The 16,855-nt window shown below is 40.7% G+C and overlaps 1 long non-coding RNA gene across 3 annotated transcripts in view; it reads right to left on the bottom strand.

The window, feature by feature from the left end:
• Nucleotides 1-16,855, bottom strand: part of LOC135973654 (uncharacterized) — a 78,285-nt gene that overhangs the window by 43,248 nt on the left and 18,182 nt on the right. For all 3 annotated transcript variants that reach the window (XR_010590593.1, XR_010590592.1, XR_010590591.1), the window contains one exon: nucleotides 11,185-12,199. This is a non-coding gene — a long non-coding RNA (uncharacterized LOC135973654). The remainder of the gene's footprint in view (nucleotides 1-11,184; nucleotides 12,200-16,855) is intronic.

Raw genomic sequence — 16,855 nt, 5'->3', positions numbered from 1 at the left:
ATAAGAGACTCAAACCCACTATATGACCAGTATTTTCTCAGGCCTCTCACTGACAGCAGGGTTTTTGTCTTACCTTAAACTATGCCAGGACTGCATCAATGCAGTATGCTTTGTTTTGTTATGTCTTTGTTATGTTTGATCATTTTCTGCTAGGATTGTTGAAAACAGGATCCACTTTTGAGGGTACAATTGATTAGAATAGTTTCTTCACTACTTTCACTCTTGGTTCCATTTTCCAAACAATTCAAATGATGCCAGGTGACATACAGTGGACTTCTCCAGTGCTACCAGAAGGAGATCAGCTACTGTTAAGAGTGATTGCTAGTAGTGTTGACATGCTGATTGGGGCATTTGTGGCAGGCACTTGTGAGACAATGTCTGAGTGAATTTTCTCTGAAACACTTCTGGGGCTGGGTATGATGGCTAGTGCTCATTGAAGTGTCACCTACTGATTAGGGGGTTAGGACCTCCTTAATGTGGAGGGAGATTGGTAGGGGAGCCGGGGCTTTCTCACTCCATTCAGCTCTGGCCTAGGGTCCTTTAAGGGTTAACAAAGATCCAGCACCCAGGAGCATCTTAACGCTGCCCTCTGTGGGTCACTTCCTACCACATACTTTACTGTCCAGGTTTTGCAGTCTATTGTGAACATGTAATAGAAAAGTTGCTTTTTAACCCCTTCAGTTCTAGCCCTGTCACACTGGGCTTATGTTCATTCACCTGAAAGGAGAGCTGGTCACATTGTTTGGGGGGGTTGGGGGCAGAGGTCAACACATTTAATGAAAGTGGCTTTTCAACCAAAATTAATTGTTTAGTGGATTTTTTTTTAAATTTTATTTTGTCTGGGTGAAAATATTCTGGGTTTTTTTTTTTCAACAAAAAAACTAGAAACACAAAAATTAAACCAAACAATAGTTTTTGGAAACTGAAAATTTTTCAAATTTTAGGGTTTTTTTGGCTGAGAAACCCAAAAATTTTTTGGCAGTTTTAAAATAGTTTTTTAAATATTTACTACAAAAATAATTGGCATTTTTCAACCAGCTCCATTGTGCAGCTACGTGCAGTGTCCAAAGGCTTTGTGAAGATCAGCAGTTTAAATAATTATTTATCCAGCTTTATAAGCCAGAACTCATTCCCAACACCAGACTATAAAGATTCTGGCTGAGAAAAGTTCTCACAGAATAGCCTCAGTTGTGGATAGTGGCTTCCATCAACCAGTGGTTTTAGATCTATGAAGTTCTCTAATTTGCATAATGATTTCTTTATAAAGCAACAGAGGGTCCTGTGGCACCTTTGAGACTAACAGAAGTATTGGGAGCATAAGCTTTTGTGGGTAAGAACCTCACTTCTTCAGATGCAAGTGTATAGTCACCCTACTGCTCATCCAGACTGTATCAGTATCTCCTGATTCAATGCAATCGCTCCTCTGCAGGTTTAGTTTAATCCCAGACTGGGTCACACAATGCCACTGGACTTTTGCTCCATAATGAACACCCCAACTCAGGCACCAGATCTACTTTTAGTTATTACTGTCTTTCCACAGTGTCCTCACTCTTGAAAAATATCCCTATACTTTAAAATCTCCTGTGTGGGGCTGGTTGAAAGTTTTCCATCAAAACTTTTTGGGGTGAAACAAAATGTTCAAGGAAAGCATATGCTTTCCAATGAAAAATTAAGTGTTGGTTTTTCTTTTCTTTCTTTTTCTTTTTAATTTTTGATCCAACAATTGCTGGAAAACTTTTTGATGTTTCCCATAAAAAGTTAATATTTTCTACTGAAAGTGTTGACAAAATAACTTGTCTTCAATTTCATCAAAGTTTTCCATGGAAATTTTCCACACAAACACATGCTCTACTCCTATATTGCCTCCCTGTATTTCACATATGAAGTTCTGCTCTACCCCAGTAAGATCTATGTCCTGAACAGCTGTATACCCTCAGTAATAATACCTGTCTCTTATGTAGCACTTTTCAGCTGTACATCCCAAAGCACTTTACAAAGATCATTATCTCTGTTTTACAGATGGGAAAACTGATGCACAGGGAGGTGAGGTGACTGGCCCAAGATCTCACAGAAATGGATCCAAGATCTGAACCAAGGTCTCGAGTACCAATATGGTGCCTGTTTCACTAGGCTACACTGCCTCCGACTTGCCATTTCCTACCACAGGTTTCAGTTGGTATCAGTTGGTTTTTGGGGTTGTTACTGTAAAATTACATTTTCCCACCAGCTGCACGGTATGTTAGTTGTTTTTTATCAGACAGTGGTTTTTTGGTCTAATAGTTGCATCTGGGTCCAGTTCAGCCTAGGAAATTACGCTGCTTGCCAACTGCCTGGCTGAAATATAATCACATGATTCCTTATTAAAGGGGGGTTTGGCATTGGTTAAAGTGCTAATGTAAGACTGAAGAGAGCTGGTTCCCTGTTCTACCACAGACTTGAGACCCTTGGATAAGTCTCTTATTCTTTCTATGCCTGTGTTCCCCATGTTATAAAGAGGATGGGGATCAATTGTTCTCCATGTTCACTGCAGGTAGGACAAGAAGTAATGGCCTTAATCTGCAGCAAGGGAGGTTTATGTTAGATATTAGGAAACACTTTCTAACTAGAAGGGTAGTTAAACTCTGGAATAGGCTTCCCAGGTAGGTTGTAGAATCCCCATCATTGGGGCTTTTTAGGAACTGGCTGGACAAACATCTGTCATGGATGGTCTAGGTTTATTGGTCCTACTTCAGTGCAGAGGACTGGACTTGATGACTTCTCAAAGTCCCTTCCAGCCATACATTTCTATTATTCTAACTGTAAAATGGGGGTATTAGTACTGCCCTACTTCAAAGGGATACTGTGAGGATAACTACATTATGTCATTTTGGTTGTGAGTCACTCAGATACTACGGCAATGGGGACTATATACTTGCCTAAGATTGGAAGACATTATTGCCTGTGCTGATGTTGGGACTGTGTCCTATTAATTTCCTGCCCCAGCTGTCTGACCTCCATAGGCTTTTGCACTAAAGGAGAAAGTCAGAATAGTCTTTGCAATGTTAGATGTACTATTCCCTTCTCATAAGACTTTGATGAGCCTGCTTCCTGAGTCACGTACTAATCAATAAGAGTAAGAGCAGCTGACCCTGACCTGCTCCAAGCCCAATATTAAATTTTCTATTAAATATAAAGCTATATTTTTCAGATTTTTATAACCTAATCCATTTCTATAGACTTGCAAAGTACCACATTAAGTGCTTTGTCATTGACTTCAATAGAAATAGAATTAGGCTTCTATTAAATTGCATGATAAATTTTCTTTCTATGGAAAAATACAGGATCTTGTAGTCACCCTAGGCATGAAACTCATATTTAAGTCAATGGGACTTCTGCACACAGGTCATTTGCTAGATCAAGCTTTATGATAATTCTTTTCTTATACATTAGGGGTTGTACCTACATAATTTGATCCTAAATCCTTTCATTCTAGTTTCATCTTTCATCTGCACGTATAGATTTAAATTGTAGACATTCTTCAATCTAGTCATAAAGTCTTATTGGAAATTGAAATGTAGGTTAGAGCTAGCTGGTATTGCACAAAGACATTATGTATTGCACCATATAAGTTAAATTACCACTAGCATGCTGCACTTCTAAGCAGTTCCTTTTTGTTTATTTTAAGACAGTTGAAATCGATGCCTTCACCAGTGTTACTTATGGTATGACACATTTTTGATAGGATCATTTGACTTGGACAGATCAAAAATACTGTCAAATGTATTAAGTGTCAAAAGTTTTAATTTTTTAGATTTATGCAGCACCCAAATGTATGTTAGACACATCACAAAACAAGCATCTGTAAAACTGTACAACAATCACTTTCTTCAATCTAAAGTATTGCTCTGCAATGGCTATGCAATTTCCGATGGACTTTTCTTTGTTTGGTTTTAAACACAAACCATTGTAACCTCTAGAACAGTAGCCATATCAAAAAGACTACAGATAACATGCCCATGAAGCATCTAACCACATCTTCAAAATAGTTATTGCCCCAAAGAAAAACCAAACCAGCATTCACAGCCTTGAGATGTGCCAACACCCTTGCCACAAACATTTATGAAAATACAGGACGCAATATAGTCTTTAGACTGCATGCTCTTTGGGGCAGGGACTGCCTCTTTGTCATATATTTGTACAGTGCCTACCACAATGGAGCCTTGACTTCTAGACCCTACCATTGTACAAGCAAACAAAAGAGGTGACGGATAGAGAATTAAGTCTGCTGTAATTAATGCACAAACTTCCATTTATAATCTCCCCATTTCAGTTTCTGAGGCACTCACATTTCTAAACTAAACACTTCACTCTTGTATCACCCAGAAGGAGCCTGTAACCAGGAACGTGCACAGAAGAAATCTTTCGTGGGTGAATACTCACTTCGTCGGATGCATGTGACATGCATCCGTCGAAGTGGGTATTCACCATGAAAGCCCATGCTCTGATACATCTGTTAGTCTATAAGGTGCCACAGGGCTCTTTGCTGCTTTTACAGATCCAGACTAACACAGCTACCCCTCTGATAGAAGAAATCTTGTGGACATGAGTTGCACAGAAACTATGTTTGAATTTGCAGAAGACACCAAGTGCCAGCTTCTCCCACATTGCAGGGAAAAGCCCATCTGCTCACTGAATTCCCACCTTTCTTTGTGAAAGCTAGGGTAGCTCTACCTCTTCTCATCATACTTGCTCAAAGATGGAACACTGAAACTAAGGAGGGGAGGACAGAGGATGTGGCACTCTATGGATAGAACACCATCCCTTGCAGAGCCCTGTAGTTCCACATTGAACTTCAGATGGGAGCCAATACATCTCTGAACTGTAATACCTCTGACAGGTTCTCCTGTCTGGCTGCTACTGAGCACCCACAAAGAGAACTAGGGTTTATCTATACCTGGAGTTTATCTATCTCTGTAGCATCCCCAACCCTCCACCAACCTTTCTGATCAGAAAGAATGTTTCTGGAGATACTCGGTGGGGTGTAACTCATGAAGTTTTGCTCCTTCTGACCCCTTCTGTGAGATTTTTCATTATCTAGATTCATCTTACATAGAATCATAGGGGGAGTTTTCGAGCTGGTCAGAAAATAGAAAAAAATCACAAAAAATCATGAAAATATTGTCCTTTTTGTCAAAATTTCAAAATTTGAAATTTTCCAACCAGCGCTATTAATTCTGTTCGCAAAATGCTACCATCTGAGACCTTGTGCCACACATTTATATGTCTCTACGCAAAAGAATTAATGGACACAAATCTGACATCAGGAATCATAATACTCAAAAACCAGTGGGAGAACACTTTAACCTGTCTGGTCATTCAGTGACAGACCTGTGGGTGGCTATATTACAACAGAAAAACTTCAAAAACAGACTCCAAAGAGAGAATGCTGAGCTGGAATTGATATGCAAACTAGACACAATCAACAAAGGATTGAATAAGGACTGGGAATGGCTGAGCCATTACAAACATTGAATCTATCTCCCCTTGTAAGTATTCTCACACTTCTTATCAACCTGTCTGTACTGGGCTAGCTTGATTATCACTTCAAAAGTTTTTTTTTTTCTCTTACTTAATTGGCCTCTCAGAGTTGGTAAGACAACTCCCACCTGTTCATGCTCTCTGTATGTGTGTATATATATCTCCTCAATATATGTTCCATTCTATATGCATCCGAAGAAGTGGGTTGTAGTCCACGAAAGTTTATGCTCTAATAAATTTGTTAGTCTCTAAGGTGCCACAAGTACTCCTGTTCTTTTTACATTTATATGGTATATTAGCAACACTGCAAAGTCAAATGGACCAAACCCCTGCCTCATTTATACCAGTGCACATCCATCGAAGTCAAAGGCAATAAAGGCAGTTCATCAGGATATAATTAAGATGAGATTTGGGCTCAAAAGGTTTAGTTGCAGAGAAGAAACTGCAGAATTCCTGTTCCTGGTTGTAGCTCTAGTAAGTATGAAAAACAGAAAGATATCAGCTCCCACAAGTCTTGATTGTAATGTACCTAGGAAAGATTACAAATTTAACTAAGATGCCAAGCTCATGGGTGAAGATATGTGTTTTATCTAAGGAAACTATTAATTTTAAATTGAACAGACCTTCGTTACCTCTTAATTTACCTGTCTTTTCAACCTTAATAGCTTCTACAGTGCTCCTGTAATTAGATAGCTTCTCTAAATATTCTCTGTCTTCTTCCTGAAGTTTAGGGCACTGAACTGTTTTGAGAGATTTGTTCTCTGCATGTTCCACTAAAAGTGGAAATATACATCTACCAGTAAAAGGGTATCTCTTGATTGTGTGTAAAAATAACCCCCAGAATTCCAATTTCTCCTAACAATATAGCTTAAGCTTGTTGTAGTATAATTTTGTTGGCCACCCATTTACCAGCTTTTTTCTCACTATCTTAATACAGATAAAACCAGAAAAATAGTTTCAGCCCTGTAATAGAACAAGATTTGAATTTCCATTCTTTACCCTTTGTGCTGGTTTGTTTGTTTTGTTTTTAATCAGTGTAGTAACTGGGGTAGCTTTACTTTTCCCCATGGCTCTGTAAGTGTGCTCTCAACTGGAAACGGCTTCTAGGGTAAAAAAATCCATCCACCTCTGCCTTCGCAGCTACAGAGCACCCCTTGGCACTGGGACGTGTATGCAAAGGAGAGAGATAGCGAGGAGGTGCCCCACTGCCATAATGCAGAGCCCTGCTCTGCATAAGCTCACTGTAGAGCAGTATGCATGGGGGGGTGCAGTGTGTATCAGTCAGACAGGGCATCTGGCTGAAATAGCCTCTGTGGAGCAGATTTGTATCTGCTCCACAGCCCTCAGGGAGGATTTCTTCTTCCCTCGCCCTCCACACATCTGTTCAGCTTGAAGTGCAGGGATCCTAAAGTAGAATTGTGTTATACACATGCTTTGAGAACTGCAGAGTGCACTATTCATGGGTTCTTATGAAGGGCACTTAGATAAAGCAGAGGGAGATGGTTACTTATTAGAAGCAAAACCTAGACCACCCGCAAAGTCTGACCTCTCTCTGTCCAAGTCCATGTGAGGTGGGAGGGTCCCAGAATTTGGGCGATAGCCTGAGCCTGGAAGTCTACACTGCAATTAAACAGCCCCGGAGTCAGTTGGCATGGGCCAGCCACAGGTTTTTAATTCCAGTGTAGACATACCCTGTGTCACAATGAACCTCCTTGTGCTGTGCCAAACTAGGCAGAGCGACTGCCAGGACTGGCTCTCTTACAGAAGTATCCTCACATTTCCCCTTTCCAAATAAACATAATACCCAATTGTATGTATACAAATAAAGAAACCTAATTGCTCACTAACAATTTTCTATTAGTCTTTGAGGGGCCCTGCGCAGTCTCATGGATTTGCGTGTCATCCCTACACTCTCTGCAGTGTAGGGTGACCAGATAGCAAGTGTGAAGAATCGGGATGGGGGTGAGAGGTAATAGGCCTCTATATAAGAAAAAGCCCCAAATATCAGGACTGTCCCTATAAAATTGGGGCATCTGGTCACCCTACTGCAGTGCAGTGCTCAGTGCCACCATGCTCACTGGTGCAGTCTGTTCTGTGGATTCCTCCATGCCACTTTCTGGTTCCGTCACTGAAGACTTGGACTCTGCCTTCTTTGCTATCTTCCCTTCATCCTGAGATTTTATGGCGGGTATCTCCTGTTCTGTCTGCATGTCTGTTCCTCAGGAGTGACAACTTCATAGGACCTTCTGCCTTCTGGGTTTTTCCATCATATATACATACATGATCATGTTGCTGCAAATGCTCAAGTTCTCATGACCCTCTGTCATAATAAACTTTATCTTTCTCAGTTTTCTCATACATAGTTGGATCATTTTTATCTGTATCTACAAAATTAGGCATTCTTGTTTTCAGTTTTCTGTTGAACAAATCGTCTGCTGGTGACAACCTATACTTTAAGGAGGCAGCCCTATAATTCAGCAATGCTAGGTAAGGGTCCAAGTTAGTCTTCTCTGCTTTTTTTTTTGGCAGACTTTTGATTATTTTTTATACCATTTTCCACTACAACATTAGACTGTGGATATCTAGGACTAGATGTAATGTGCTTAAACCCATACTTGTTAACAAACTGTCTGAACTTATATCCATCAGATTGTGGTCCATTATCTGACATTACCACTTCCGGTATACCATGTCTAGCAAAAATGGACTTCATGTGCATAATTACATGCTCTGCAGTAGTCTCTTCTAGCAAGGTTATTACTGGGACATGCGATAAATAATCCAAAACCAGCACAGTTTTTTCCAGTATATGTGAACAAATCAATGCCCACTTTATACCATGGAGCTGAAGTCATCCTGAGCTCTCTTACTTGACTAGATATGTATTTCTTGCATGTTTCATAAGCTCTAATGGTTTCTTCTATGTACGCATTCATTTGAGGCCACTATAAAACATCTCTAGCCCTCCTTTTACATTTTTCTATTCTCAAGGTGTCCGTGTATTTAGTGTATCTATTTAACATATCTTTCTGTAATGTTCCTGGAACAATTAGTCTTGTGCCCTTGAACAGAATCCCATCCAGTACCAAAAGTTCTCCTTTAAACTGAGAGTAAGGACTGGATATATAATGTCTAGGCCACCATGTGCACATAGCTTTGATGACACTTTGCAATGTCTCATCCTCAGCTGTGGCTTTGGCAGTTACAGTCCACATTTTGTCAGACACCGGCCATGTTTTCCTTATGAGGTTTACATGCACAATATCCAAGTGTGGATGTTGTTCCTCTACAGTTCTATCAAAAGGTCTGGAAAGTGTGTCTGCCAGCACTAGGCCTTTCCAGGCTTGTGTACCATTTGTAAATCAGATAACTGTAACTGAAAGAATAATCTTGGTATCCTAGGCAGGGGAATGTCTGCTTAACCTTTTTTTCCCCCCCCCATAGCCACTAGAGGCTTGTGGCCAGCTATTACTGGTTTCCCATAAATAAAAACATGAAACTTTTTACATCCATGAAACAGGGCGAAGGCCTCCTTTTTCTGTTTGAGCATACTGACACTCTGTTCCGGTTAGTGTCCTGGAAGCATATGCCCCAGGTCTCCAGTGTTCATCGTACATTTGTATGAGTGCTGCTCCAATTCCTTCCTTGAAGGCATCTGTATACCACATTGTCTGGTGGTTTCTGTCATCATCTCTAAGAATTGGAGCCTCCTTTATTCATTTTATCATGTTTTCAAACTCCTTTTGATCATTGGCATCCCATGTTCATTGGTCATTTTACACAGGAGTACTCTCATGTTGCTGGTTTTATCAGCCACGTTAGGTACAATTTTCCCTACAATATTTACCATTCCTAGGATTTTTGTACCCTGTCTTTGTTGGAGCCAGCATATTGGTAATGTTCTGTCAGTCTTGCTCCCAGATGTGTTATTTCACTGACTCTAAATTTATATTTTTGTTGTTTTAGCTTTAACCCTGCTCAACAAGCCCTTTCTAGAGCACTTTGGAGCCCCCGGTCACATTCCTCCTTCTATGATATGTGCTCATATCAAAACATCATCCATATGTACTTTGGTACCTTCAATACCATCAAATATCTGTGGTACTTTTCTGTGGAACACTTCAGATCGAGAACATCAACCCAAAGGTAGTCTGCAAAAAGCTGTATCTCCCAAAGGCTGTGTTAAAAGTGCAAAAATGTGGGCTACTTTTTTCTAAGAGAAACTGCCAAAATACAGCTGATGCATCTCGTGTGGGGAAATATTTGGCATCAGCCATTTCTCCAAAGATTTCTTCCCTTTTAGGTATAGGAAAATGTTCCCTTTCTTACATACTTATTAAGTTGCTTTGAGTCTAGACACAGGCAAAGGGTTCCATCTTTCTTTTCAACAATTACTAAAAAATGGAACCACTCTGTCAGTTCTACTTTCTCTATCATGCCTAGCGCAACTAAATTGTCCAATTCCTCTTTGAGTTTCTGCCTAAGGACAAGAGGTATATTACTACGGGCACATATTGTGGGACTATTGGGCTCAGTCAACTCTATCTTGTACTCTGTTGACAGTTCCAATCCCCTTGAAGCCATGTGGAATGTATGTGATCACCTACCCCTCTAAAGAGTACACTCTATGTATAAGGCCCAGGGGCTTACATCTTTTCAACCCTAGTAGTGGTAGTCTTTTCCCTTGCAGTTACAAACATTATCCTTTCCATATTGTCTTTCACCTTTATTTCAATCAGCTCCCCACTGTAAGCGCTGAGCTTTCCCTGTTTTGTTTTGTCTTTTCACTGCGCTTGGCTTATCCTTAAAGGCCTGTATAATAGATTCGGGCACCACCTTTGCTTGTGCACCAGTGTCCAACTTAGAAGTCACAAAGTTTCCATTTGTTTCTAAAGTAATAGTCCAGTCGCATGGTGATGCTGTTTCATGTACTGTGTAGTTCCTATGAAGAAGAATTCTTCATTGGTGCCTTTGCTGCTCTTTTCTTGGTACAGGGTATGCATGCTTTGTTTCTGTTTGCACGCATGATATTCCTGTTTGCAAGCTCTTGCAAAAGAAATTAAGCTTTTTGCTGTTGTTGAAGCAGTTTTCCAAAAACAGAACATTGTTGTGGCCCAGGTCTGCCACTACACCAAGTACAGCATTATGTTCTGCCTTCTACAAGCTCAATCTGATAGGATTTTTTTTTCCAGATTTCTCTCTAGATTTCTCAAACCTATTTCGCTTCTTAATTTTTCTGTAGCTTAGAGGAGCTGTCAATCTGTCCACTGCCTCCATGTATTGTTTTCCATCCAACAGCTCCCTTTTAGCCTGAATAATCTGATTCTGATTACCTTTTCTAAATTCTAGTCTGGATCTTCCAGCTGTCTCTTTCCGAGCTTTATGTCTCTGATCTCCATAACAATCTTGTCTCTAATTAAGGAATCTGTGAGCTCTCCATAATTACTTGATTGTCTCAGGAGACTTAGATCAGTCACAATTTTTTCTCTCTTTTTGAGCTCTCATATGGAATGTATATCTTTCAAAAGTCTCATTCTTTCTGGAAGTGCAGTACTCCTCAAAATTTTCCAGTACTGTCTCATAACTATCCTCCTCTTCCTGGCTTAACTGTAGACTATTATATACATCTAGTGCTTCTGACCCAGCTATATTAAGGAAAATATCTACCTTTTTTATCTGCCTTCTCAGTGGCTCCACTTGTCAACATGCAGAGATGAATGGCTGCTTGAAACTCTTCCATTTCTTTGCTGCATGGATGGAAAGTTTGAGCTCTGTTGGGGTTCAGAACTGCTCCATTTCCAGTCTGTCCTCTTCACCCCACCACTGATATCATGTCATATACATGGGTTCTTATCAAGGAGACTCAGACAAAGCAGAGATGGTTATTTATTAGAATCAAGACCTAGACTCTCTGCAAAGTCTGACCGCTCTCTTCCAGAGTCTCTGTTGCTCTGTACTGTGCCAGACTAGGCAGAGCCGACTCCCAAGCATGACTTTCTTAAAGAGACATCCTCTCTCAGAGAACTAGTATGAAGTACTGATAGTACTTCCACTTTTAAAAATCCTAAATGCCATAAAGTTCAGTTACCCCTAATTCAAAGAAATAAGTACTCAAATTGTGAGAATACTTCATCTTCCATGCTCAAAGATATTTTGTATGTAATAAGCAACAGAGAGTCCTGTGGCACCTTTAAGATTAACAGATGTATTGGAGCATAAGCTTTCGTGGGTGAATACCCACTTCGTCAGACGCATGACGCATACTTTGTATGTAATGTACATAATCCTCCCTGACAGATAATGCTGAATTGGTCAGTGTTTTGACCATAACTAAAGTCACTCAAGATGCTGTTATAAACTCTCACTCCATTCCCTTAGTGTCTGTATTTTTCAAACAATTACAAATGCACTGATTTAAAAAAGAAATCTCAAGAAACACCCAGTAGAGTGATCAAACCACACTGTCATGAAGTTCCGGTTCAGCATCAGGTTCAACCTCTGTCTCAGTTTTTTTCATCTCGAGCTGTGCTTCTTGGCTATTGATCACTTAGCTAAGAGTCTTCTGTGACAGGTTCTCTTTCCCAGCATGCCTTGTTGCCCAGATCAAGGTATTGCAGGATGGGAAGCCTGTCTTTAAAGAGCCCATATATCTTCTTTCACACACACTGTGCAATTTCATGATCTGGAAAAAAAATTAAGGTTCATCATTCACTCTATATATCTTATCTGTACAGAAATCCTTCTTAAGCAGAAATAGATTATTATAGTTCCAGAAATGTACATAGTGCTTTACAGTTTTATATGGTGAATATAAAACAAAGATACATTTCCTGCCCCAAAAGTCTTACAATCAAAAGATACTAGATACATTTTTCAAAAGCACCCAAGTGACTCTGAAGCTAAATCACATTGATTTACATTGAGAATTAAGATTCTAAGTCACTTAGGCACATTTTCAAATGTTACCCACCATCTGTTATAATCAGGGTGCATAAAAGCATTTTTTTAATTTAAATCTGATTTTTTATTTTAAATCAGATCTTTTTATTTAAATTAAATATATTTTTCTTTTTAACAATAAACCTTTAAAATTAAATTTGAAATTCTGTCAACCTATAAGAGGGCCTAAACATACTATAATCTATTCAAATAATTTAAATAAATCATAGAATCATAGACTTTAAGGTCAGAAGGGATCATTATGATCATCTAGTCTGACCTCCTGCACAACGCAGGCCACAGAATCTCCCCCACCCACTCCTGTATCAAACCTGTGTGTGAGCCATTGAAGTCCTCAAATCATGGTTTAAAGACTTCAAGATGCAGAGAATCTTCCAGCAAATGACCCATGCCCCATGCTGCAGAGAAAGGTGAAAACCCCCCCAGGGCCTCTGCCAATCTGCCCTGGCGGAAAATTCCTTCCCGACCCCAAATATGGCGATCAGCTAAACCCTGAGCATGTGGGCAAGACTCACCAGCCAGACACGCAGGAAAGAATTCTCTGTAGTAACTCAGATCCCACCCCATCTAACATCCCATCACGAGCCATTGGACATATTTACCGCTAATAGTCAAAGACCAATTAATTGCCAAAATTAGGCTATCCCATCATACCATCCCCTCCACAAACTTATCAAGCTTAGTCTTGAAGCCAGATATGTCTTTTGCCCCCACTACTACCCTTGGAAGGCCAGGGCCGCCCAGAGGGGGGGGCAAGTGGGGCAATTTGCCCCAGGCCCTGGGCTCCGCAGGGGCCCCCACGAGAATGGCTGAGGCTCCTGCCCTGGCCCCGGCCCAACCCCGCCTCTGCCCCTCTCCCGGAGCCTCAGCACATCCAGGAGCGTCCCTGCCTCCAGCGGGGCCTGAGCTCCTCCCCGCTCAGAGCCGCATGGTAAGCGGGCGGGGCTGCAAGCTCCAAGTGGCGGGAGCTCAGGCCCCGCTGGAGCTCGCAGCCCCGCCCCCTTACCACGCGGCTCTGAGCGGGGAGGAGCTCAGGCCCCACTGGAGCCATGCTGCAGCGCTGTCCAGGGATGCTCCTGGATGCCACACGCTGAGGGTCCGGGTGAGGGGGAAGCCGGGGGTAAGGGTCCGGGGCTGGGGGGGTTGGATAAAGGGCAGGGAGGGGGCAGAGGTTGGGGGGGGCGGTCAAGGGACGGAGAATGGGGGGGTTGGATCGTGGGCATTCCGGGGGTCTGTCAGGACTTAGCGGGGGGGTGCATAGGGGTCAGGGCAGTCAGGGGACAGGGAGCAGGGGGTGTTGGTGGGGGTGAGGTCCCAGGGTGGTGGTTGGGGGGACTCTGGGGGATGGTGAGGGGACAAGGAGCAGGATGGGTCGAGGATTCTGAGGGGGGCGGGCAGTCGGGGAGCAGGAAGTGGATGGGGGTCAGATAGGGGGCAGGGCCAGGTTGTTTGGGAGGCACAGCCTTCCCTACCCTAAAGCTCATCAGCAGTTTGAGGCTTGCAGAAGAGCCAAGCTGTTAGATTTTCCATTAGGGCTGCCATCCCTTTCACTTCTCAAATGCCAAATTATAGTCTATATTTAATTTCAGTGCCATAGGGAGATTCATGTCAGGGGAGGGTAGCTTCATTTAAAATTAGACACTGGGGGAGGGATCACATGAGAAGGACCTTTGGTCTGACCCAGTATGGCCGTTCTTATGTTCTAACCTAAATGAACCCAACGTTATGGAGACAGATGAGAGTCAAGGAAGCCAGCAGAGTATCAGAAACCTGGAAAAATCTCTGACTGGATGGGCTCAGGCATTTGGTCACAAGCTGAGGTGGTTCAAAAGTTTTGGATTTTTTTTAAGCAGAATTTTTTTATTGTTTCTTTAAACAATCAAACACAGCAAGCAGCAAATATTTGGCCACACACTTCTGAAACCCCAAACCATATCCAGGTTTTGGCAGACTAATTTCAGCTTTTCAATTAAAAAAACCACAACAAATTTTGAAGGAAAGCAGACATTGTCCGTGATTTTTTTTGCTTTTTAAAAACCCCTAGTTTTCGATCCAAAAAAAGTTTTGACGGAAAAATATTTGTCCAACCCTTTTAATGAGCTTTAGTGCCTTTCAGCACTAGCTGATGCTGAGAACCAGTGATACCTTGTAAAGAAGTTGTCTCAAAACTGGGTTTGTGCTGAGATGCGGAAGGTTTATTTTTCCCAGGGCCGCCCATGGGGGTGGGGGGGGAGGGAGCAAGTGGGGCAATTTGCCCCGGGCTCCGCAGGGGCCCACATGAGAATATAGTATTGTATAGTATTGCATTTTTTTTTATGGAAGGGGCCCCCGAAATTGCTTTGCCCCAGGCCCCCTGAATCCTCTGGGCGGCCCTGTGGAAGGCTGTTCCTGATAATGCTACATCAATGAGCCACTCTCACATTTTTATGAGTTAAAGGATGTTGCTTTTTTAATTATGTTAAAAATGGGGGAGGGGAGACAGCTTTATCTTTTGAGTCAAATCAAGCTTTATATAGTACAATGTCATGCACTGCATTGTCAGTATCTATATAATCTTCAATCTTTACAACAGAATTCTGGTATTTATATTTTTTTCAAATAGCAGAGCTTTCAGTTTCTATTATGCACAAAAGCTTCTATCTTAATTATGTTTTGTTTCAGTTTAGCAGAAATACTTTTCATTTCACCTTTTCTGTCTATTCATTACAGTTTCTTAGCATTCTCCAGAGTAGTCTCTCTAGTGTAGATCTGCCACGGCTGCAGGTCATTAAAAAAGACCCTATTTAGGAATATTTTCACAAATAAAAAGGGAGTATGTGCCAAATGCAAACTGTGAAAAAAGAGATGTAAAACCAGGTCAGAATAAAACAACATTTTGAAAACTATTCATCAGAAGTTTGCAAAGACTTAGAAAATGATGTGGACATATCATACCAATCTGGATCAACCAATGAGCTAATTCATTTTTGTTTTAAAGAATGTTTATGGAAGGCCTGGAATGTCTTTTTATGAAATATACTACTAAATGAAAACTTAGATAATTGCCATGAAATTAACTGCCTGTCATAAACTTCTATTTTGGGGGGAGGATTATGAATTTCAAAAAGCTTCAGTGTTTAAAATTTGACTGGCATGTTATATTTGGGAGTATTCATTACTTATATTTTTAATGCTCCTTGATTTCTAAATGATATTTTATTTTTCATTATAACCAAAAGCAAATCATAGATGAAAAGTAAAGTATTGCTAGTCATTTTAGGATTTTAAAATTTAAAAGTTTGAGAGGGTGTTTTTTGTTTGTTGTTTTTCATCTGTTTGGCATTTTGATAAAGATAAGGGTTTAACTAGAAGTAGAGAAACCTGGTGATTTATTAAATATTTTCCCTACAAGGCTGGACCGATATAATTTATTCTATCAATCATTTTTCAACGGTGTTAAATTTAACTACAAGAGGGGAGGTCTTTGATAGACAGTTTCATTTTTTTTAAGTAGTGCACTGAATAGTACTGGGTGAGAGTACATATGATTGACTTTTTTTTTCCATTTTGTTTCAGAGTCTAATTTAGACATAAGAGATTATGAATGTCCATCATCTGCAGTCCACCATCTACAACTTCAGAGTGATCTGTTGATACCACCAGCAGCACTGTGTGTAAACATATGTCTGACAGTATGCTGCCTGTTTCCCAAAAAACAATCATCATCCAAAAAGAGCATGGATAACTTTGTAATCTAGTTCAGCAAATTCCAGCCACATTCCATAGATGGAAAGATTGCTCTGTTCATGTATGTAATGAACTCTCCCTTTTGGCTGGTTCAAAGCAAACATTTCATCAACACGGTGAAAGCATTCAAGTTATACTCCATGAAGGAGATCAGACATTGGTAGAAGGTTGCCGGAGACTGTATATGAGAAGGAAATAGAACAGTATGTGGAATACCTTGAAGGGAAAAGCAATAATCTGAATCTTGAGAGATGAGCAATGTACACAAATACAGTAAATATTCATAGATTCATAGATTCCAAAGCCAGAATGGACCATTGTGATCAACTAGTCTGACCTCCTGTATAACAGGACACAGAACATCTCCCAAATTAATTCCTAGAGCATATCTTTTAGAAAAATATCCAATCTTGATTCAAAAATGGTCAGTGATGGACAATCCACCACCACCAAGTTGTCTGAATGGTTAATTACTCTCACTGTTAAAAACGTATCCCCTATTTCCAGTACGAATTTGTCTAGCTTCAACTTTCATCCATTAGATCAGTGGTTCTCAAACTTTTGTACTGGTGACCCCTTTCATGTAGCAAGCCTCTTGGTGTGCCCTCCCCCCCCCCAATAAATTAAAAACACTTTTTTATATATTTAACAC

The sequence above is a fragment of the Chrysemys picta genome, chromosome 1, assembly GCF_011386835.1.
Source record: "Chrysemys picta bellii isolate R12L10 chromosome 1, ASM1138683v2, whole genome shotgun sequence".
Lineage (NCBI taxonomy): Eukaryota > Metazoa > Chordata > Testudines > Emydidae > Chrysemys > Chrysemys picta.
Note: the sequence above shows the minus strand (reverse complement) of the source record. Positions and strands in the feature narration are given on the sequence as shown.